General features: G+C 36.6%; 1 protein-coding gene across 1 annotated transcript in view; it reads right to left on the bottom strand.

Annotated features, from left to right (window-relative positions):
- Positions 1-26088, bottom strand: part of SPATA16 (spermatogenesis associated 16) — a 257030-nt gene that overhangs the window by 206146 nt on the left and 24796 nt on the right. The window lies entirely within an intron of this gene.

The raw sequence follows: 26088 nt of genomic DNA on the forward strand, positions 1-26088 counted from the left end.
TTTTCTGATTGCAGTTCCTAAATGCCTTCCACTGAATTGCTGTAGCATTTTACCTGTCAAGAAAAGCTGCTGCAGTTTGTCATGCTCCTTGGCAACTCCTAAGTGCTTCTTTGCCAGTATATTCAAATGGATAAATTTAACATAGGACCAATGATCTATGATAACACAAGGATATGGTAAAAGTAGAGATGGTGCTTTACTTCAGTTTTTCTGAGCCATGAATGGGACCAGAAGAGTGGCAAGATTGTAATCACTACACATGTAGAGTATAAATACAGTTTAGTTTGCTTCTGAGCACCTCTCTTTTTTGAATAAAGACTGCTAACTTTCCCTTGATCTGACATCTTAATGTTGGTTTCAGGACTATTAGGTGGGAGGACATTGACAACTCACCTTACATATTACAGCTTCTGGGAAAAAAAAAGTTGCTCAAAGAATATGTCTTTCTGATACATGTCTACCACCATCACTTCTGCACAAAGAGGATAGGGCATATTTCTTTTTTCTTCTGATCTAGCTCCTTTTTTATCATTAGATAGCTTAATATTTTTCTTGTAAACTTCTTTGTCCTTAAAACTAAAAAACATATGTAAGCAGTAGCTTTAACTTAGTAGACTAATGTCAGTAAGAAGAGAGAATAGACCTATTAGTAAATTCATTAATGTTTATACTTCTAATATCAAATATAATCATTTATTTATTTGACTGTTTTTTTCAACTTGCTGCAGTCATTACTTGCTCTTCCAATGGGTTTAGATTTAATGTGTAGAAATTATTTTGTCTGCTTTCCACTTCTTACTGACATTTCACATCAAGTTAATATTGACCCTTAGTTTTTCTTCATAATTATCTGTTTGTATCAGGACCCTAATTAATGAATTTGCTAATATTTGTTTCCTCATTGTAAAGTGAGGTCAAGCTGTCTTTTGTAGCCAAAAAGTCAACATATTTTCATATAGAATTGTCTAATGATAAGAAAGTAATAAGGAATAGTAGCAAGACATTTTTCTAAGTGCTGGAAAAATGTTTAAATGAAATGTATTAATGAATGAAGGTTGAGTTGAACAAGAAGGTGGAAAAATGGTATTTGAAGAGAGGAAATCAAATCTTTTAATATAAAACCAATTGATTTTCAAATGATTTTGAAGGAACTAGCCCCTACATTTGAGAAACTATAGGCCAGGTTATTTATAAAATAAAGATGCAGAATAATTTTCCATAGGTCTCTATAGTTTTTGCATGTCTTGTCAACAAGACAGTAACCACCCTTTGTTCTAGATTATCTTTTCAAGAGTATTTATATAGAGAATAGCCTGGGAAGAGGCAGGTAGTGTCTCGCTCTGTAAAAAAGGACAGGCATGCTTACTGCCCACTATAAAAGATGTGGGTTACCTAAGCTTGAAGTTCCTCTTCTGCACAGTCTTTGTTGTGTGCAACCATTTATCAGGACCCATCTGGATCAGCCCTGTGAGATTTGGGGATAAGCAGAATTGATGCAAATATGCTGATGCTCATACTGCTTGTGGTGCCATCTGCAATAATATTCTTTGTGACCCAGGAGTTTCTATCTCTTAAATACTGCCATCCATGAACTCTGGCAAGCTACTTTGTCAGCTTGCAAGTCAAGTAATATCTCATAGTCTTCACAGTTCTTGACAAGCCAGTAGTTGAGAAGAAAGCAATTTAGCACAAAGTGTTCTTCATTAGCCAGAGGCTGTGGTAGGCCTCTGGAGAGAATAATGTCTCCTCAAAGATGTCTATATCCTACTCCCTGGAACCTGTGGCTATGTTATGCAACATGGCAAAGGAGAATGAAAGCTGCACATAGAATTAAGGTTGCTAATCAGATAAACAGATTATCTTAGATTATTGGAGTGGGCTCAATATAATCACAAAAGTTCTTTGAATGTGAAATAGAGATAAAGAAGAGTCAGTGTCAAAGTTAGAGAGATAATTGAAAATGCTATACTGCTGGCTTTGAAGATGGAGGAAGGGTCCAACAGCCAAAGATTATAGCTTGTCCCTAGAAGCTGGAAAAAGCCAAAACCCAGATTCTCCCCTAGAGTCTACCCAAGGATTTAACCCTGCAGACACCTTGATTTTAGCCCAGTGAGACCCATTTTGGACTGTAAGATAATAAACTGTATTGTTTTAGCTACTAAATTTGTGGTAACTTGTTAGAAATTTCTAGTTAACCACAGAAAATGAATACAGAGGAGACACTGTTAAACATTTCAGACAAAAAAGGTTTTGTTTCTTTTCTCATTGCCTATCTGGTTTATACTTATCCTTTGGATTTCAGCTTAAATATTCTGCCTTTCCTGAGAGTTCCTGTCTTCTTTTTCTGAAGTAGTCCCCTCCTGTTATTCTCTATCATTGTACTGTATTTCCTTTTTGTAGCACTTTCCACAAATTGCAGTTGAAATACAGTTTAATTGTAATTTTTATGCACTTAAAACATATATATATATATATATATATATATATATATATGTTTCAAGTTACGATTGACAGTTATCTCTTTCTGTTTTGGGTGAAAGTCTATCCCCAATTCTAAGACTATGTTCTTACATTTTCAGTTTAAAATGTTCTTTAAATGAAATGATGTTGTTAGAAGATAGTAGTTTCTATTTAAAAAATTGTCTTTCTTTGCTAACAAAATATGACAAGCTATGTCGACTCTTATTTTAAAAAATGGTACTGATTAATGAAATAAAAATTGTGTGAAGCACAGCTCTAGACTCTGTCAGATGCCATGTACTGTCACAGTACATTGTTCTTCCTTTACTGGAGCATGTTTACACATCTTATTTCCATTGCATTCTCATTTTTGAACTATAGTCTTCTGGAAAGGAGAGAACATGTCTGCTTTGGATTATATCCCCAGAGTTTAACCCAATGCCTGGCACAGAAGAGGCACACAATAAAAAAGTTTTGAATGACATTGAATGAAGAAATAAAAACTTCTAAAAGATTACTATGTATATGGTGATACTATAAGGATTAAAATAATATTCATCATGCAAACACCCCAAGAACTTGTAAAATAAGCCTGCAGAAGTTATGTATTTGAGACAGAAATTGGGCCATCGCTTTTGTATATAGTATGCTTCTAAAAGTATATTTATATGCCAAAATAGATAACCTCAAAAGGTATTGATACTGTCACTCCTTATACAATTCCCCTGTAACAAAATTCTTTTACAGCTCAGTAGTAATAAAAAGACGATTTCTTCTCATGGGTCAGTATTCCTGTAAATGAGTAAATGGGAGCTAGCTAGCTAAATAAATTCCATTTCTCTTTTTATCTTAGCTCCTAGTAAGCACAGAATACCACTTTGTGCTTATTTGGAGTGCTATGGAGCACAGAGCAGTCTTTCTGATTTACTTCATTTCCCTCTTTCCTGTCCTGCTCTCTCTGTTCCTTCTCTATTCAATTCCTTTTTCTTTTTTTTTGCATCCCTTTAACTCTTATTTCAGTTATGTTTTCTTTGTATAGTAACACACCACAAGTACCTTCTGAAAAATAATTAAAAGTGCAATCTGGCGTAATCACTGATGAACCAAAGCACAAATATTTGAATTTTCATAATTGCTGGGCTTGTTCTGCATTCTTTTCTGTATATTTTGTCCAATTTTATCACCATAAGAACAACATCCAAGGGTCACCGTCCACTATATAGTTTGCCTGGTAGCTATTTAAATAAATGAATTACAAATATTTAAAGCCAAATTCCCTTTTGGACATTATACTGTTTATGTAATCCTTTAAAGAGGAAAGTAATTTTGAGCCAAATATGAATTTCGAGCATATAGTTGTGAAGATTCAGTAAATGACCGTAAAGGATAGATATATATTTCTCAGCAGGTGTTTGCCAAAATGTACAAGGAGAGATTTCCCTAGGAAATAACACTAGAAAATTTAGAATCAGGGCAGGTCTAGTCAAAAGATATTTTAAAGGTTTTTGGATTAATCTGTATCCTTATCTTCAGGTATTCATGAAGAATACAAATGCAAAGCATGTAAGCTATTCTATTAGATCATGGATTGATGCAAATAAGGTGTTATGGGAGGTTTTTTTTTTTTCTTTTACTGTCAAATCCTGGTTTCCATGAAGTGAAGGTTGGGAGGGGTAATGGAGACGGAAGGACCTTCTTCTGAAAGATCGTGATGGGCAGGCCATAGGGCTAAGCCCTGGCCATCTCCAGTCAGCCTCAGAGCAGCTCCATTTTATCTTACTAAATTTATTGAGCTTATATTCAGCACCTGGTTGTAAGCATCTGTTCACGTTAATGTGTGTCCTTTTTATTGCTACTCAGTGATTTGGCTATGCTGATTATAAAATATTTTGAGTATCAGCCATGGTTCTATGTAAAATTCTATTTGTAAAGGGCTCTACTGCTAAATAGGCATTGTTATATAGTGGTCATAGTTACTACATATTTGGAACCCGATATGCTTGGTTCAAGCTCTAGTTTTGCTACTTACTAGTAGGGTGATCTTTAGCAAGTTATCTGGCTTCTTAGAGCCTTAGTTTCCTCATTTGCAAAATGAGGCTAATGGTCGACCTACTTCTTTGGGTTATTGTAGGAATTGAAGGAGTATGGTAAATAAAGTGCTGGCATAAACTAAACACTTAATGAATGCTAACTTAAGTATGCAAACAAAGAAGCAAAAACAAAAAAGCAAACCAGAGTTAAAACTATAACTCCAAACATTTAAATAAAAGGGGACTTCCAGACAACAACAAAAAAACTATTAATTTTTCGTTGGCTATGAAAGTCAAGTTTCTTTTCTTCTTTACCTCTTAGAGGTGAAGAATAAATGAAAACAATGTAAATATCTACCTATGTATATGTCAGTTATCTATAAATTTCCATTGTTTTACAGTATTACCAGGGATATTCTGTACTCAAAGTTCAGCATCGGTTTTCTGATGTCATGGAAGAAATATATCCCTTCTATCAATCATTGCCACCAGTCAGAGAGAATTCCAAGTTGGGTATCATATTTGACTAAGCCATTATTGACAGTCTTTATCTTTCTTGCTATAGAGTAAATACATAGTAGGAAGACTCAAAGTATTTTCATATTTGAAATCAATGGTTTATATCAGAGACAAATTAAAATGTAGCACTTTATAAACAAAATTTAACAAGAAAACATTCACCTGGAATTAATAGAACTGTGCTACTACATGCTACTCATATAATGTATTAGAGAATACTTTAGGTGAAACCTACATTATCTAGCTATTAACTTCTATCATATTTACTTTTCCTCTAAGCATTTTTAAGAGAAATGGCATTAGACTTGGTGCATTAGAAACCATATCAAAATCTAAAAGGTTACAAGCTCTAGTAATAAACAATTCCTAAATTGCCAAAGGAAACCTTATAGATTTTACGATCTCCCTATATAAAAGAAATAATGCTTTTATATAAGAACCTTACTACTAATAAAGAGCTTTCTGATTTTTATAGACTAAAAATATTTTTTAATAAATGTTATTGATAAACTACTATCCCATTTCTTGAAAATACGAACATGTGCTTTAGTTTAGAGACAGTTACCTTACACTGTAAGAAATGGGCATTTGGGTCAGCGCTGGCACTATCATAGGATGGTAATCAGGTTCTAATGCAAGTTTGTAACTAAACAGAAATTAAAAGGGTAAGTCATTTTCTACTACTCTACACAGAATTACCAGAATTACATAGCGGGAAACTTACTTGCCCAAAAGGGATTTTTTGAACTTGTTTCGAACTTAAAACCACTTAGAAACCCATTAGAAAACTGGGGTGAAATAATAGACATAGAAATGGAAATACACAGAAAAGCAAGTGCAAATGACTCTTACATGTAGAAAAAGCTGCTCAATTCATAATAAGAGAAATGCAGATTTGCCTTATACTCTGATTGTCTAAACCTATTATTTTGAGAAAGGATAAAAAATATTAGTAATACACTAACCAGTGTAGAATAAAGGAAAGAATAAAGTGGATAAACTGGTGAGAATAAAGGAAAATAGACCTTCTAATACACAGCTGATGGGGGTGTAATTTAGCAATATTTATTGAAATTTCAATATGCAACCTCTCTCATTTGAATTTAGGTAATGTATCCAGCTGATATATCTGTATTCATGCAAAATGACATGTGTACAAGGTGATTTATTGCAACACTATTTCTAGGAGCAAAACACTGGAAATAACTCAAATGTTTATTAATAGGGAATATGTATCCTTAGCATGATGGAATATTATACAATCATAAAAAGGAAGAAATTTATTATATATTGATAAAGTGTAACTGCTAACACTTATTTTCAAGCAAAAAGAAATCAAGTTTTAGAAAGAATATCATATACAGTAATCCCTTCTTATCTATGGTTTTTGCAGTTTCAGTTACCCATGGTCAACTGCAGTCCAAAAATATTAAGTGGAAAATTCTAGAAATAAACATTTATAAGTTTTAAATTGCACACTATTGTGTGTAATGAAATCTCATACCATTTTGCCTTATCATTCCTGGGATGTGAATCATCCTTTTGTCTCGCATATCCATGCTCTAGATGCCACCCACACATAGTCACTTAGTAGCCTTCTTGTTTATCAGATTGACTGTCCAGGCATACAAAGCTTATGTTTAAGTAACCCTTATTTTATTTACTTAATGGCCTCAAAGTGCAAGAGTAGTGATGCTGGCAATTCAGGTATGCCAAAGAGAAGCCGTAAAGTACTTCCTTTAAGTCAAAAGGTGAAAGTTCTCAACTTACTAAAGAAAGAAAAAAAGTCATATACTGAGGTCGCTGAGATCTATGGTTAAGAACAAATCTATCCATAAAATTGTGAAGAAGGAAAAGGAAATTTGTATTAGTTTTGCTGTAGCACCTCAAACTGCAAAAGTTATGGCCATAGTTCATGATAAGTGCTTAATTAAAATGAAAAAGGCATTACATTTGTGGGTGTAAGGCATGAATAGAAAATGTGTTCTGACGGCAGCATGTTGCATCAGCAAGCATTGAGTCTATACAAAGGCTTCAGCAAGGGATTTCCTGAAATGAATGACACCAAGCCATTTACTGCAAGTAAGGAATGGCTACACAGATTCAGGAATATGTTTGAACTGAAAATTATAAAGATTACTGGAGAGGTTACCTCTGCCAGTGAAGAAGCTGTTGCTCTACTTCCAGCAGAGTTGAAAAAGTTTATTAAAGACAAAGGATACCATTCAACAAAGCCAGTCTTCAATTGTGTGAAACCTGGATCTTCTGGAAGAAAATATCCAGTAGAACTTGCATTTGTCAAAGTGCAAAGGAAGCACAAGGGCATAAAACATGGAAGGACAAATTAATTTTGGTACTATGTAGCAATGCTGCAGGGCATATTGTAAAGCCAGGCACAGTGAACAGAAAGAAGAACACACATACTATTAAAAAATGAAAACAAAAGTGATCTTCCCCTGTTCTGGCAACATAATCAGAAAGTGTGGGTGACAGCCATCTTGTTTATGGAATAATTCCACCAATCCTTCATACCAGAAGTGGAAAAAAAAAAAAACTTGGAAAAAGAAGAGTTGGAATTTAAAGCCCTATTAATAATAGACAATGTACCCAGCCATCCTGAATCTGTTTGCCACTAAAATGAAAATGTTGAGGCTGTATTTTTAACTCCATATACCACCTCGTTCTTTCAGCCCCTTCACCCAGGCATCATCCAGTTCATCAAGGCCACACGCACTCACTTGGTGTTTTATCTCACTTAATCAGCAATTGATGTAGACCCTAATCTGGACAATGTCGTGCTGGAAATCATTCACTATTACTGGTGCAATAACATTTACCAAAGCTGCAATGGATAAGTTAAAACCAGAAATCATAAATGCCTTCTGGAAGAACTTACAGAGTAAGGCTGTGAATGATTTTAAAGGCCTCTTGGGGATAAATGGAAGTTAGGAAAATCATTTATGCAGCAAGACAAGGTGATAGGGAGAGATTTGCCAACATGCATGATGAAGAAGTGGAAGAGCATATTGAAGGCCCTTGATAGGTGTTAAAAAATGAAGAATTAGAAGAGCTTGTTGAGTCATTTACAGACAGAAGACTGTGAAGAAGAAGAAACTGAAGTAGAACCAGCAATGTGCACTTACCAAAATATGTCATGGTGCTTCTAATGGCACAGATATTAAAGGAAAAAATTATGGAATACTGTTTTCTGATACAATGCAGCATTAAAGCCACCCATGTGATCACTAAAGGATTACAACCTCTGCAGCAACACTCTGATGAGTTAAAAAGAAAGAGATAATAATGTCAGATTACAATGTTCTTTCAAAAGGATTTGGCGAAAATAAACCAATCATCAACCAACCAACCAAACAAACAAAAAACCAAAACCCTTCAACTATTGAGGATCCCCAACCATTAATACTGTCTGCTTCTCATATCCAACCATTGACATTGTCATGGCTTGATCAATCAGGATCACCTGAAGTAGATAATCCTCCTTTTGACATAGCATCAGAAGGTCAATAGTAGCATAACGATACTTCACAATGCCTAGGTCATTCACCTCACTTAATCTCATCACACAAGCATTTTATTATTTCACATCATCACAAGAAGGATGAGCACAGTACTATAGGGTATTTTGAGAGAAAGAGACAGAGAGAGAGAGAGAGAAACAGAGATGGTGAGGGAGAGACACAGAGAGGCCACATTCACATAACTTTAATTACAGCATATTCTAATTGTTAGCTATTGTTGTTAATCTCTTGTGTCTAACTTATAAATTACAGTTTATCCTAGGTATGTCTGTATAAGAAAAAACATAGTATATATAGAGTTTGGTACTATCCACAGTTTCAGGAATCCCCTGGGGGTCTTGGAATGTATCTCCTGAGGATAAAGGTAGACTACTGTACTATTATATTGTTTATATTTATTAACCTAAAAGATGAACAACAGTTGCCCATTTGGAGAGAAATTTTGTGGTTGGAGAATAGGGATAGAAAGGAGCCATTACTCTATACAATTTTCTACCTCGAATTTTGAACTGTGTAAATATATTACCTATTCAAAAAATGAAAGAGTAATTTAAAATGGATAAAACAAAAGCAACAAGTGGCACAGCACGTCTCCTTGTGATAGTCATGTTGTGTGGGGGTGAGCTGATGATTTACCCGAGAATCCCACTGTGCTCATTCCTGTCATCAGCATGCACTTATGGAGAGGTCAAAATTCCATCACAGGCACCTACGCCCCTCTCTAGCTTCAGCTAAGCCTCTGGGATTCATTTTAATCTTTTCATATTTCTCCTTTCACAGCCTAAATTAACAAGTGGCAGTGGGCAGCAACTGTGTGATTCCTTAAATGGAAGTCCCCACATAGAAGTTGGTGTTCTCTGAATGCTTCTTTGAAGAACTGTGCCTAAATTAATCAGCCCACAAACAGCAGTCTGGGACCTGTTTTAGAATGCACTCCCAGTGTTCATGCCACTAAAGCTGAGAGAAATATACAATAACTCAGTTTTAAAGTATCTGTGAGGATATTGCTCTATGGGAGCCAGAAATGCTGAGCAGGCCCCTTAGTGTTGGCAGTGGTCTCCTGTTGCCTCAAATATCACAGTACAATATTTCACTGACTTCTTTTGCTTAAGTGGATACTTGATTGCTGTTTTCATAACCCAAATAAGTGATAGGATATTCAGTTCATTTATAATTTGAGGCTAGTATTAGGGCTGAGCTACTTTAAACCAGCTTGGGCATATTTTTTTGGTCCATTGCTGAATGAAGTTTTAAAGTTATATAATAATTGAAATAAAAACAAAAAACCCAGCTGGCGTGAAGCTACCAGCTTTCAACATTGACACACTATAAAGGCATCAGAAAGTGTGAATATTGTTTCATTAGTTTTCACTTTTCATCGTTCTGCTTGGCATTTTTAAATATTTATTTGTGTGTTTAAAACTGTACATGCCAACAAATAATTATCATCTTATTTCAAAGCCAGTTCTAGGAAACATCCAAAATAGAGTGTATTAAAAGCACAGGTCACATAAACAGCACACACACACACACACACACGCAGAGTAAATTCTTGTTTATCAATTTTTACAATTAATTTTAAAAACACAAGGTAAATAAGGGTAGCTACTCCATTAAAAAGATGTGCTTACCACTATATGTACTGGTATGTTTCCTCTGAAGTAGTCATAAACAATTATTTAGTAATGTTTCAAATATCATAAACAAGAGAAAAATTCAATAAATGTAAATGAACATGTCAAAATATACAAACAACCTTGCTAACTTTAAAGGTATATTACAAAAGCAATTTATCTTCATAGCAGTTTACATAATTCTAATAAACCTCACAGGTTTTCTATTAGTGCTGCATGTACATAGGAAAAATGATGCAGGAGAGGTACAAGTAACTAAAGAAGGAAAATTACCCTTACACTTTACTGGGTATGAAAGACTCCTTTCTTTTTTTTTCCTTCAGGCTAGGGCTTGCTGAGCTTGGAAGACTTCCAGTGCAAGTGGATTACGTATTGACCTCACCTGGCCTAGATCATTGACCAATTGGAATTGTGGGGGGGATAATACTTGCTGCCTCAAGCATGTTTCACGCCCTCTTTGAATGAGACACTTCAAAACCCTCATTCCAATTGTGCTGGAAATCTCTCCTGTCACTGCTGCTCACTCTCACGTACAGTGCAATGTAAACAAATTACTCCACACCCTAATCAAAGGTTTGAATATTCTCTCCACCGTTTTCAACTTAAGCTGGGTTCTCAAAGGAGCCCACATCCCCTACAGTCTCTGTCACATGGAGGTTTTTGTCTTTCCTGTCCCTCAGTACAATATTACAGAACACTATGTCATCTATATATTCTACTGTCACTAACCCTGTCACCTACCAGACTTCCAACTATTTTCCCTCATTTACTAAGACTTGACACCTGGATTATCATCATCTTTGCTCTTTGTCCTGACATCATCTGAGTGAATTCAGATATCTGGCTGTGAATGAATCTTCTAACATCCTGGCCTTTCACATTTTTATCTCTTCAACTCCTCTCTAGCTTAGCAACCCAATCCCATGAAATTGCTTAACCTCTCAAAACCTATACTCTAGATCCAAGAGTACTACTCCTGGACCAAACCTCCAAGCCTTTAATCTCTTTTACTCCTATATCCTTCAACATCTTTCCTTTCATCTTTAGTCCCTGAACCACTATGCATTCTCTTCACTGGACGCTTTCTTCTGTCCTCTCCTACCCAGCCCAGACCCACAGTCCACCATTGTAACCACCCTGTCATCAATAATCACAATTAATTGTTCTCCCTTCTCCCTTCTCATTCTTCTCATCAAAACCTCAAGTCTGAGTCCATAAAAATTTGTGGATTCTCAGAGACACATTAGACAAAATCATATAACTGCAGTTTATTTTCATGTAGATTCATGATCCCTTCCCTTAGAGAGGTCCTGAACCCTTCCCCTTATTCCTACTCACCTCCTATATAATTTCTCTCTGTAGTCTGTCTGATCTTGGGTTTCAAGTCTCAAATTCCTCATTTGCTTTCAATTCAATTAAAATACATTTTAGCTAAGAGTTTTCTCAACTTATTTTCTACCCAAAGAACTCTTCCTATCTCAATGGAACAGGTTCTTATATCTTCAAATATTATTGTGTTAGGTCATTCTTGCATTGTTATAAAGAAATACCTGAGGGTGGGTAACTTATAAAGAAAAGAGGTTTATTGGCTTATGGTTCTACAGGCTTTACAGGGAGCATGATGCTGCTATCTGCTTCTGGTGAGGCCTCAGGGAGCTCTTGCTTATGGTGGAAGGCTAAGCAGGAGCAGGTATGTCACATGGCAAGAGCCAGAGCAGTTGGTGGGGGAAACAGGGGTAGGGGAAGGTGCCACAAACTTTTAAACAACGAGATCTCATGAGAACTCACTCACTATTGTGAGGACAGCACCAATCCTTGAGGGATCCACTTTCAAGACCCAAACACCTCCCCCCAGGCCCCACTTCCAACTTTAGGGATTACATCTCAACATGAGATTTGGAGGAGACAGTCCAATTGTATCATTCCACCTCTGACCCCACAAATCTCATGTCCTTATCACATTAAAAAAACATAATAATGTCTTCCCAGTAATCCCTCAAAGTCTTAACTCATTTCAGAATTAAGTCAGAAGTCCAAAGTCCCAAGTCAAAAGTCCAAAATCTCATTTGGGAGTGAGTTCCTTCCAACTATGAGCCTGTAAAATAAAAACAAGTTATTTACTCCCAAGATACAATGGAGGTACAGACACTGGGTAAGTATCTCAAATAAAAGGGAGAAATCAGCCAAAAGAAAAGGGCTACAGGCCCCATGCATGTCTGAAACCCAGAAGGAAGTAACTAAATCTAAAAGCTCCAAAATAATCTCCTTTGCCTCCATGTCTCACAACCATGGCAATCTCAATATAAGGGGTGGGCTTCCAGGGCCTTAGGAAGCTCTATTCCTGGGGCTTTGCAGGGTTAAGCCCCTGTGGCTGCTCTCATGGATTACAGTTGAGTGCATGAGGCTTTTCCATGTGTCAGGCACAAGCTGCTGGTGGTGCTATTGTTCTGGGGTCTAGAAGGTGGTGGCCCCCTTTCCATAGCTCCACTAGTCAGTGACCCAGTAGGAACTTTGTGTAGGGGGTCCAACCCCACATTTCCCCTCTGCACTGCCCTAGCAGAGCATCTCTGTGTGGGCTCTGTCCCTGCAGCAGACTTCTGCCTGGACAACCAGGCCTTTCCATACATCTTCTGAAATCTGGGCAGAGGCTGCCAAGCTTTCTTCACTCTTGCACTCTGCACACCCACAGGCTTAACACCATGTCAGAACCACCAAGGCTTATGGCTCCAAGCCTCTGGAGTGGCAGCCCAAGCTGTACCTGAGGGCTTTTGAGCCGCAGCTGGAGCTGGAATGGCCTGGATACAGGGAAAAGTGTCCTGAGGCTGTGCAGGGCAGTGGGACACTGGCTCTAGAACATGAAACCATTATTTCCTCCAGGGCCTCAGGGCCTGTGATAGAAGGGGCTGCTACAAAGATCTCTGATAAGTTTTTGAGGCCCTTCCTCCATTATCTTGGCTATCAGCACCTAGCTACATTTTAGTCATGCAAATCTTTCTAACAAGTGGTTGCTCTGCAGCCTGCTTGAATTCCTTTCCTGACAATGCTTTTTCTTTCTCTGCCACATGGCCAAGCTGCAAATTTTTCACTTTTATACTCTGCTTCCCTTCTAAATATAGAGTGCAACTTTAAGTCATTTCTCTGCTCCTGCATCTGACTACAGGCTGTTAGAAGCAGCCAGGCCACATCTTGAATGCTTTGCTGCTTAGAAATTTCTTCTGCTAGATACCCTAGGTCATCACTCTTAAGTTCAAACTTCCACAGATATGCAGCCAAGTTCTTTGCTAAGGCATAACAAGGGTGACCTTTGCACCAATTCCCAAAAAGTTCCTCATTTCTATCTGAGACTTCATCAGGCTGGCCTTCACTGTCCATATTGCCATTAACATTTTGGTTACAATTATTTAACCAGTTTCTAAGAAGTTCCAAAGTTTCCCTCATCTTCCTTCCTTCTTCTGAGCCCTCCCAAACTCTTTAAACCTCTGCTCATTACCCAGTTCCAAAGTTGCTTCCACAATTTCAGTTATCTTTATAGCAGTGCCAGACTCCTCAGTACCAATTTCTATGTTAGGCCATTCTTGCATTGCCATAAAGAAATACATGAGGTTGGGTAATTTATAAAGAAAGAAAGGTTTAGTTGGCTTACAGTTCTACAGGATTTACAGGAAATATGGTGCTGGCATCTACTTCTGGTGAGGTCTCAGGTTGCTTTTAATCGTGATGGAAAGTGAAGCAGGAACAGACACATCACATGGTGAGCACAGGAACAAGTCAGGGGGAGGTGCCACAAATTTTTAAATAACCAGATCTCTTGAGAAATCACTATCTTGAGGACAACACCAAGCCATGACCCAAACACCTCCCACCAGTTCCCAACCCCAGCATTGAGGATTACATCTCTGCATGAGATTTGGAGGGGACATCCAAACTATATTATTTATCTTTCCATCTGTCTCCAGACTCCCATCCTTTTAAACATCCTTAGAGATTTCACCCTTTCAATCATATTTTCATTGACTTATTCCCTCTCTCTATGGGCTCTTTCAATATAATAATGGTCAGTGTTCATATTCTGAAAGAATTTGAAAATCAGCCTATCGTTTTGCATTTCCCTTAGGCTACTGTCCCATTTCTACTTTTCCTTTTAAAGCGATTCTATAGGTCATGCTGTCCGCTTCTTTTTCCAAACTTAATTTTGCTTCTGGAAGTTGGCTTTGTTCAGAAAGGCTGTGCCCTACAAGACCAGTTTTCCCTGGATTACAAACAGTAAAGTCAGCTTTTAATTTCAGATGGTGGTCTATTCTTTTAACATGAGTCATTGAAACTACATCATATGCTCCACTATATAATGAGTGCAAAGACTAATTGTGCCAATACATAAAATTTTTCAGTAAAAATTATGCTTGCTAAGTTTTAGTCGACATCCTGAACACATAGCTAACATAGTTAGTCCAACTCTTTCAGGTCTAAACTATTTCATCCATGGGCTTGTTAAACTAGAGGGTGTTCAGACCCATTCTTGAGAAAGAAGGCTTCCTGGTAGGGTTGCAGTGATAACCATTAAAATTGTTCTCTCCAAAGACACCTGACAGCCAAACAGGTTATTCTTTACTCTTACTGCTACTTCTAGAAACTCTGTAACTAGCAATTTCCTTAAAACCTCAAGTCCATGAGGAGTAACATATTACAGTTTTCTCTCAATTAATTTCTTAATCTCAGAGATAATCCTTTCTGAATTATTCGCACTTCTCCAAAATTCTTTCCTCATCCCTATTTTCCTTTTCAGTTCAGGTGGCTTCAGGTACTGATGACTCCTCAATGTCTGTCTTTGGTCATGAACTTTCCCCTGTGCTTCCAGCATGTTTCCAGCTAACAAATGTGCTGCTCCAACTGGGCTTGCCAGCAGCCTTCACATGCAATATATCCAAAGTTGCATTCACTAACTTTGCAAATTTTCCTCCCTCCCTCCCTCCTTTCCTCCCTCCCTCTCTCCATCCCTCCCTCTCTCCCTTCCTTCCTTCCTTCTTTCCTTTCTCTCTCTCTTTTCCTCTGTATTTATATTTCTATTTATAGATAGACAGAGATGTATCTGGATACGTAACAAAGTTTTTACAAAGTAAAACTTACCTTCCAATGTTCAATGAACTCTGATCTTTTTATTGTATTGAATTTTTATTCTATTCCATTCCTTTCTGTGATTTCAATTAAACATAATGCTGATTGCAATCCATTAAATTGATTTTACAACCCAGCAATGGGTAATAACACAGAGACTGAATACTATATTTTCTCTGTATATACACTGGAGTGATAAAGCAAAATGAAAAATTAGACTTCATCATTCCCCATGTTGATCCTTTCTGAAGGTGTTTTGTTGCCTGCTGTATAAAATCTCAGAAGGCATGCATGGCCCCTGACAACCTGCCAGCTTTTTCAGCTTTATTTCTCCCTATTCATTCTTCCCTGCATTTACTACCCTAGCAACACCCAATTCCTTCCCATTTTACCCTGGTGTTTTCTCTTTATATTCTCTCATACCTTTACCTCTCTAGCTGTTTTCCCCTAAAATCAACACTTGGATTATGGCAAATAAAATGTCTACTATATTTTACATGTAACTAAAGAATAAATAGAGAGCTATGATTGTGGGGTTGAAATCCCATGCTTCCCTGTAGCTCCTGTAGTAACCAGCACAATGTTGCTAATGTAGTAACTACTCAATAAATATTTTTTATGTCCTTTGCTGATTCCCAGTGGATCCATTTGTCATAACTTTCCTGCCCAAGAACTCACCTATTGCCTTCAACACCAATTCCAATGTCCTCTTCCTGGTTTAGATCCTCCAGAATCTCACTCTATCTATCCACCCTTATTTTATGATAATGTCTTTCTCTGGCTTGCTCATCACTTTGCTGCCCTTCTGTTTTATCCTTCTTTCATCAGGTTCACCATCCTTCTAGTAATGTTTCACACATCATACTCATCTTCCTTCCCCTCTCCCTCCCTACTTTTCCATTTAGCTATTTATGTTTTGAGGTTCACTCCAAAATCCTATCTTTTCCGTTGGTACTTCATGTATTTTAATCTATGTATCTTTAATAGGGATAATATGAGTTTCTAACCCACTGGTTTGTCGTGAGAATTAGATAGGTTAATATAGATAAAGTGCCTGCCACACAGTTTGTGTTCATATTGTGTATATCATAGACTCCATTGAACTTTCTCATCCTAAGCCTTTGTTCTATACAGCCATTGCCCATCACTGAACACTTAATATATTTCTAATTGTCTTACCATTATAAGACTTCTTTCTAAAACCTGACTCAAATTCCTTGAAAACCAAAGCCCTGTCACATCACATCCTCTTACCCCAATGTCACTCTTATAGTGACATTGTGGTGACTTAAAAAACTGTGGTTGATTTCTTGGTGTAATTTGCTCTGTAAAATCAATGATCAATTATTCATAGGTGAATATCATCACTATCATCATCATCCACCCAAATACTCTACAAGATATTTATTTATAGATATGAAATATATTTTAGTAGTGGCATTCAAGTATATATGAATCCAATGTTCTAGGTATTCATAACAATTCCTACAAAACAAGGGAACCACACTGAGTGTAATGAAAATCTGTCTCTATTTTTTTTTTTTTAACTCTCTAAGTAGCTACATCCTATTCTGTGATAGAAACAGAGTCATCTCTTAGGCAGAAACAAAGTCTTCTCTATTTTAGTGAATGTCAAATGAGGCAAAAGAAGAGTTACATAATTTAGCAGAAGTTGAAACTAAATTTTCCTTTAATATTTTTCTAGATAATCTGAATTGAAAAAGCAATTGCAACTTCACTCTGCATTACATTTTTGTGAACACATTAAAGTGAATCTCATCTACTCACTATTTCAGAGTCTGTTTAACTATGAAGTTGTATGTGTAGGAAGGCTGGAATGGGGTGTGCAACAGAGGAAAGAGATGGAATTGCTGTTTTGAAGTCTATTTGGTTTCAGTAGACTTACACACATTTGGAAAGTTGGATAGTGGAAGAAATGTTTTGCAACATGATCTGATACTTAAGTCAGAATCATCTGACTTAAATTTTTCTGGGTGTCGGCCCCAGACAGTCTTCAAACTGATTACAATTTAGGGTTGTGTAAGACTTCATGACAATTGGTTAGGTTTTGATTCAGAAGAATGACAGAATTAACTATATTTAAAAATTTCATTAACATTTACTGTCATTTGAATCAAACACATAATGACCACCTGTAAACTATGGAAATAATCCCACTGATGAAAAAGATCTTTCTCAGCTTCCTATGGATTCATTGTTCATTTTTTTCATGAAGTTTTCATTTGTGAGAGGAATTTAAAGTTTCAGAGACACATACTATCTAACCACTGGCCCAAGTTCAGTATCAATCAATTTTTTAGTATTAATAGAAAAGTAGTCATTAAGTAAGTTAATTTGCTTTTTAAATGAATATGAGATTATTTTCAGTATAAATTTTCAGAGTAAATTTTCATGACAATTTACATTGTTATATAATATTTTTAAATAGCTTTGTATGTTTATTTATTAATTCTCTTTTAAAAGTCACATATGGGTTAAAACCTATTGTGATTTTAAAAGAGAAGGAAGTGATGAGTATTTTCAATGCTAGTGGTTCTCAATGTTAAGCTGCTCCATAGTCAACCTGGGATTGGAAAAATACCAGTGTTCCAGGAGTGATCATTGCCTGGACCCCAGATAATTGTATTGGACTCTCTGAGAGTGGGTTTGGGCATCTGTGTATATCTAATAGCTCCCCAGGTGATTGTAATTATACAGTCATGTGCTGCATAACGATGTTTTGGTCAATGACAGACCGTATATATGAGAGTAGTCCCATCAGATTATAATGGAGCAGCCCTATACAGGTGTACCATTTTTTATTTTTCATACCTTATTTTCACTATATCTTTTCTATGATTAGATACACAAATACTATTGTGTTACAATTGCCTACCGCACTCAGTACAATAACACGCTTTGTAGCCTAGAAGCAGTAGGCTCTACCATATAGCCTAGGTGTGTAGTTGACTATGCCATCTAGGCTAGTGTAAGTGCAGTCTATTGTGTTTGCACAATGACAAAATTGCCTAATGACACATTTCTCAGAATGTATCTCTATTGTTAGCTACGCATGACTGCATTAAGAACCTACAATGTTCATAATCTTTTTTTATGGAATGTGATTCTCCTTTCATTTGTAAAGTGATACAAATTATAGTGTAGGCTTATTTATTGAAAATTCTCCTACTAAACCCCTCTTCCATACTCTACTACCATCTAAATAATGGGAAAACTCTGTTCTCCCCGAGATGGTCAATGCCAACCTCCCGACTCTCATTTGGCCCCCTCTTCCACTCTTCCTGTCCTTTTGATTCTCTCCAAATCCCTCTTCACAACTTCTCCCATGTTATGGGTGCTGCATACAAATAGGAACTGTGGCTCTTCCCCTGTTGTGTCAATGGCTGCTTTTGTGTTGGACAGGGAGGGGGACTTAGCATGAGTCAGATGAGTCAGACAGTGGGTGTGCAGCACAGCCAGGACCATGTGGATAAAAAGCCTCAGTAGTAAGGAAGAGTGGCCCATCAAATTGAGTAATTGCCTCAGATGCATCTCCTATTTCTCATCCCTTTTTAATAATACTAAGCCTGAAAAATATTTTGTTCCTTTAATCAATAATCAACTCTCCTCTATGTATCTTAAATCTTCTAATTTGTTGTTTAATTCCATCGGGGGTGGGATGATAACCATTGAAGGTAAATAAATTACACTAAAATATGTTGGATATCTTTCTAAATGTCCACTTAAAGATCACATTTCAGAAAAAAAATCTTTTAAATATAAACAATAACACACTAAACAAAAAATAAAAATACATTACCCTAAAATGTAAATGAAGTGTTGGAATTCAGGCAAGCAAGACCCAACTCTTTGTCTCTACACTTTGGATCCTTGAGGGCAGAAACTGTATTTTATTTATATTTGTATTTCCAGCATCTAGCATTATGCCAGGTTAAAATAGCTGGTAAATGCTAGTGGTATTAACATACTTTTTTCTTAAAATGGCAAATTTTAATTTTCTAGAGATTTGTATTATTTAATCAGTGTTTAATTATTATAAGGTATAATTAAACACATTAATTATACAAATGTATGTAATAATACTTTTATCTTATTTTTTGCGGTGAAAAGGGAAATTCATTTCATATTTTCCTACCATGTATATTTGCCAGCATTTTCCAAATTTTTTAAAATCATTAAATACTTATTAGTTATGGTGTCCCTGTATGGAACAACGATGATAACAATCAAGTTAAAATCTGAAATATCTAATCATGAACATGAAGAGTTCACAGTCAGTTTATACTTGACAACTAAGAAACAATGGGCTATCTCTAGAATAACAATTTGTGCATTTAAGTGAAGGCTTATATTTGTGCGAGAGGCAGTTAATAGTTCAAAATAGTGTTTGGTTTAGATCAGTGCTTCTCAAGGGAAAATAAAGTAGAACACGATGCATTACTTTGTCCCTTGCTTTGGTTACATTTTAAATATAATTAAAAGAAGACTAGAAATTGTTAATGTTAATCAAAGAGTTTGGGCTATGGATGTTAAACAATGTTGGTAAACACATAGTTGGGCAAAATCCTTTGGAATGTTAAGCTTTAAATTAAACACATACCATACAGGGAAATGAGGTACTTGAGAAGTACAGTGACAACTTGTACATGAATTTAGATTTCATTATGTTTTTCAATAAACAATTCTTGATATTCTATGTGAAAGCACCTTATTATCTATCATTTCTACTTAATGGCATTCTAAGCGGCTAAGAAAGTTGCTCAAAGTCACATAGCATCAAAGCAGCATCAAACACAGATAATCTGACTCCAAATTCAGTGCCCTGTCCATCACAGCTCTGGGCCCCTGCAGCCACTGAAGACTACGTGAGCTACTGCTTACTGCTAATTTACTAGAGGGGCAATGGCAGTCACTTAAGAACCTACTAGTGGTTTGGTATAAATCCTTCTGAGTTGTCCCTGGACCAGCATTATGAACATCATTTGGGAACTTATTTGAAATGAGGCGTCTGGTGTCCTGCTACAAACATAATGCATCTGAATCTGCATTTTTAACAAGATTACTACAGAATTTTTATGCACATTACAGTAAGAAAAGCAGGAGTGTAAAGAAGTCCAGATGTGAAATCAGGGGACCTGAATTCCATCTCAGCCCTGCCACAGACTAGCCATGACACTTTAAGTAAGTTATTTAATTTTTTTAGAGCATCAGTTTTTCTGCAAAATGAGGTGATAATATCCATCTTAGAGAGGGTTATTGCAATGATTGTATGAGTAAAAATGCCTGGAATGTGAAACCCTGTCTCTACTAAAAATACAAAAATTAGCCGGGCATGGTGGCATGCGCCTGTAATCCCAGCTACTCTGGAGGCTGAGGCAGGAGAATCGCTTGAACCCAGGAGGCAGAGCTTGCAGTGAGCCGAGATTGCACCACTGCACTCCAGCCTGGGTGACAGAGCAAGACTCCATCTCAAATCAAAAAACAACAATAACAAAAGGCTGGAAGCCAGCAGGAGTTTAAGAAATGCATGCTGAATTCATATGTAAATCCACAGATTATAATGAGACAGCTCAGGCACTCAGAGAATTTGGTGAACCCCCAAATTTCTGATTATGTGGCACCAAAAAATACGTGTGCTAGAATTTATTTAAATTAAGCTTTCTGAGCTATCCACATTTTTGTGCTCTAGAGAGTTGCTACAGAGTTATTCTCAGCAGAGCAATTATAGGTGAGGCTGCCCTATAATGAGATATCTTTTCTACTTCATTAAATAAACCCCCTTGAATGGGCTCCAAAATGGACCTGTCTTATACCAAATTCCATTATCTTGGAAGTAATCTCATAAGAAGGCCCTGGTGTGGGTTCAATCATGTTGGATACCTAACATTTACCATAAAGAATGTGTTCTAGAACAGTGATTCCCAAAAGCTCGTTCTCAGACCAATGCTTTACCGATCCAAGGGAAAATAAAAAATAAAGACAACGCAGCTTTTCATAAAATTAAAATATAACTATTTTTAAAATATCCTTCATTTCGAGAGTATGACCTTTCTGTTTCTTTTTATCTTTCCAACTTTTATGGGTAAAACTGCGCAATATTTTATGATTCAATGGTGGTAATAGATGGTAATTTTTGTAATGTTCTTGTACAATACAAATGCAATGCCAACCCACTCTCCCCCTACACACACTTAAAACATTTTTTTATGGATCCTTGAAATGCAAAAATTCTGAACTATTGTTATAGAAACACCTGCTTAAGAGGAAATTCCTTCCTATAAAATCAATATTGGACATACAACATTTTAAATTATAAAACGTAGGGACCAAACTACAAAGTGTTAATTGGAGGGCAAAATCACAGAGTGTAGTGCTCCTTAAACTGCAATGTGCACAAGGAGCATCTGGAATTTGTTAAAATGCAGGTTCTGATTCTGCAGGTCTGGCAAGGTCTGGAATTTTGTATTTCCAACCAACTCACACTTAGAGTAGCAGAGGCACACTGGTGAGCCCTGAAACCAGGTAACTGGATCCTGACTCCACCACCTCTAGCTTTTGACCCTTGAGCAAGTTACTTAACCTGTCCACCCTTGGTTTTCTCATTAGTAGCACAACAATAATAACAGTACTATCTCATTGGCTTGTTGTGAGAATAAAATGGAATAATGAATGTAAATAACCCCAGAATGTAAAATATAGTACCTGACACATACAAAGAGCCCCATAAATGTGAGTTATTACTTTAACTTCACAGACCAGCAACTGGAGCGCCAAGATATTAAAAAAAGATTAGCACCTCAAGGGGCTGCTGCATGATGAAATCGGAGGAATTGAAAGTTCTGGTGGTAATGGATGGGTCTTGTTCTGTCTTCTTTGATGGTTTAATGGGATTGTTTGAAGCTGTGAATCTTAAAGGATACATATAGATTTGTTCTAATTCAGAAGGTGGAAGCCTCCTAATTATTAGGATCCTATGATTAAGATTGAAATAGTGGTATTGTTTAAGGTGCATGCTATGAAGTTGGAAAAGCCTTTGATAATTTCTTTGAGTGTTGTTCCAATAAGTGACAAAAAATATGATTACTACATCTTCTGTCCTTTATGTATTCCTAATTTATTAATCTCTTCCTACTTTTTGTTGACAGCTAAGCAATTTATTGCATAGTAGTATGTATCACCTAATATGCAAATATAACTATATGAGGCAGTCATATTTTTTTAAATAGAATCCCTACTGTTTTTGTAGTGGGGAAATTTGTATAGCTGTCTTTTAAAAATTGCAGGGAATAGTATCTAGGCATGACAATATAAAATAATACGAATTTGTGTTTTTATCTTCGCTTACACTTTTGCCCTTATTGCTTTAGTTTCTGGTGTGAATACAAACATAAGAGCATACCATGACTGTTTTTAACAAAACTTGAGAAAGATTGATGAGGTGGTCGTAGAGCTAAGGACCAATTTTACCTACATAACTGGTTCACCTTTATACAGTAAAAAAAAAAGCATGCAAAAATAAATTATTTTATTAAGCATGTTTACATAAATGCCTGCTATGTAGGCATAGCATGCCTGTTACAAAATCCTAAAAGACTAAAGTTGACAGGTTTTTGGAAGTTAAACTGTTGTCTGCTGAATCACTGCATACCATTTGACCTTAATCATTATAAAATGTTATAATAAATTTACCTATCTAGTGACTATGTTATGAAAATAAAAGGAGTTAGTACTTTGTCAAGAACACAAAGGAAACTAACACATAAACAAAACATTCCTCATGGGTTTATTAGATGCATTGGAAGTTATTATGTCACTTAATAAATATTTAAATGCCTCCAGGGCCTTCACTCAGTTCTTACTTTTCTGTTTTTTTTGTGGCCTCACCTTTAACCACAACTAGTCCTCTATGCGCTCTTACAGCTGACTTTGTACCACATATTTGGGAACCATTCTAAATGTCTCTGCTGGGCGCGGTGGCTCCTTCCTGTAATCCCAGCATTTTGGGAGGCCGAGGCGGGTGGATCACCTCATGTCAGGAGTTCAAGACCAGCCTGGTCAACATGGTGAAACCCCGTCTCTATTAAAAATACAAAAATTAGCTGGGTGTGGTGCCGGGTGCCTATAATCCCAGCTGCTCGCGAGGCTGAGGCAGGAGAATCCCTTGAACCTGGGAGGCAGAGGTTGCAGTGAGCTGAGATTGCACCACTGCACTCCAGTCTGGGCAACAGAGCAAGACTCCATCTCAAAAAAAAAAAAAAAAGTCTCATAACACTTCCCTCATAGCAAGCCTTCTATGGGAGAGATGCTACTTATCCTTCAATACCTATTTTCTCCTTCTTTCTCAGTAATAGAACTTCTGAATGTTAGAGCCATCTGGAATAAAGACCATATTTCTCAGCCTCCCTTGCAGGTATGTGTGGCCACATGATTTAATTTTGGTTAACAGAAAAAAATGAAAATGGTGTGCTCGTGGAGACACTGTGTGCCTCTCTTTCCTTTTTCTCATTTTTGGCTGGCTAGAATGTGTATTTGATGACACCAGCAGGAATGGTTATTTTGGATCATGAAGTCAAGGTGACTTCTTAGGAAAGGAGATATAATCTGGCACCCTGACCATCATATCATATCAGCCCTTGGCTACCAAGATTTATGTATGAGAGAAATAAACTTCTACCTTCCTTCAGACACTTATTTTGCAGCCAAACCTAACCCTAATGTATCCACGCTCAAATACTTGCTGCTGCATCTGTGAAGTGTGATCATTATCATTGTGCCTTGGCTTCTGTCGTCCATCCTATCTTATTCAAAGCCATGTTAGGACTTAAGGAAAAGGGAGAGATACTTTAAATGGTATGTGAGAGCACTCAGTATTAATAAAGTTAAGTTTAGAAGTTAAATTTGGGAAAAGAAAAGAAAGGCAGGAAAGGCTACAAATCTTCTCTATTCCCAGTAGCTTTGTTTTTTTGAGACATTCTAGCTAAGATTTCAAAGTTAACTCCCTACATAATTAGACAAAAGGTAGGCCAGATGTCTAAGCTAAGTTTTGGTTTCAAAATAATTATTTTTGTTAATTATCAGTAATTAGCGTCAGCATCCAAAACTTTCCTTAAAACCCTGGGAGAGAGGAGGAGAACAGGAGAGAGAGAAAAAAAGAGGTAGTGGGGAAGGAGAGAGAGAGAAACACAAGCATTATGCAGTACAATTATATTTTAGGATTAACAAAACCTGATTCAAATTTTATAATTTTGAACACTGGGTTTTATGGAAAACTGGATATTTTCTTTCATTTAACGCAGATGTCTTTTGCTTTTACCTAGACTTAATTTGAAGCTTTTACAGTAGCTAAGAAAAGATGCCTTTCTTTTTTCTTGCCAAAATGATTATTTTTCTTTATCTATAAAATTATACCTTTAACCCTCCCTGCGCCGGGAAAATAAATTTCAGCTGAAGATGGCCCTGGCGGAACTGCCTGGTGTTCTTAGTAGAGTCTTTCATTAGCGTCCTTTTCCTAGACGGAGTCTGCAGAGCTTTAGCTCAAAAGACTGTTCAAAAGAACAGAGGGTTCTTTTGGTGGTTTGTGGATAATATGGATTTTTCAGCACTTATTAGATAGTTTAGAAGTTTACATAGTGCATCACACTTCCCTTACTTGTGTAGATGACCCTTTATGAGAATAGAAGTATTTATAGATGCATCTATTTGTGTGCTACCTAATTACTTCATATCTACTCAGGTCTGTTTTTGTACTTAGCACCTTTTTAAATATTTAGGGACACCATTGTCTGGTATCACCTATTAATAATTCATCATAGTTGTAGTCATTTTAACTTGCAAATAACAGTGAAAATAATACTTTACTCTTTAGATTTCAGCACTTTCACGACAACATCTCACATTTGACTCCTGTTCACTCTCATCGCTCATGCTCAATTACTCTTGTGGGCATTTTTTTTTCTTTTTTTTTTTTTGAGACAGAGTCTTACTGTGTTGCCCAGCCTGGAATGCAGTTATAGCTCACTGCACTCTTGACCTCTTGGGCTCAAGAGATCCTTTCACCTCAGCCTCCTGAATAGCTAGTAGTACAGATGTGTGCCACTATGCCTAGCTAATTTTTACATTTTGTAGAGATAGGGTCTCACTATGTTACCCAGGCTGGTCCGGAATTTCTGGCCTCAAGTGATCCTTTCACCTTGGCTTCCCAAACTGCTGGGACTAAAGGTGTGAGTCACCATGCCAGGACTTTATGGCATCTTGATTTAAATGTTGACTGGTTTGTCTTCCTCACCAGATGGTTAGAGGGAAGGAACCATTTCTTCATTCATTTCTTTTTAAATAGCTCCAGTGCCCAGCAAGCATATATAGTATGCATTGAAATGTTTTTTTGCCAGATAGTTTTGTAAAATAAAATACGAAATATGCACTCATCAACGTAGCAAGGCCAATGGTGCATACACTTTGGTCCTTCTATAGGTACAGTATGTCATGAGCTAGTATAATTTTCCTACTACCTATTTTGTGTTTTAGTAGTGATTCTGAAGTTTATTTTAGTCCATGGGCTATTTTTTATGCCAAGGTATTCACAAACTTACCTGTTTACAGATAGGAAGATAATTATTCATAAAGATCACTAGAATGGGGAGAAAAATAAAGTTTGATGGTAAAGTAAAATGGTGTTATTTTGTTTGTAATAAGTGTCACATATAAATTATGAGCACATGCTAAAAAGTAAAGATGGTTATGTTTAATCATGAGGATACTACATATCAAAAGCGG

The sequence above is a fragment of the Hylobates moloch genome, unplaced genomic scaffold, assembly GCF_009828535.3.
Source record: "Hylobates moloch isolate HMO894 unplaced genomic scaffold, HMol_V3 SCAFFOLD_13, whole genome shotgun sequence".
NCBI lineage: Eukaryota > Metazoa > Chordata > Mammalia > Primates > Hylobatidae > Hylobates > Hylobates moloch.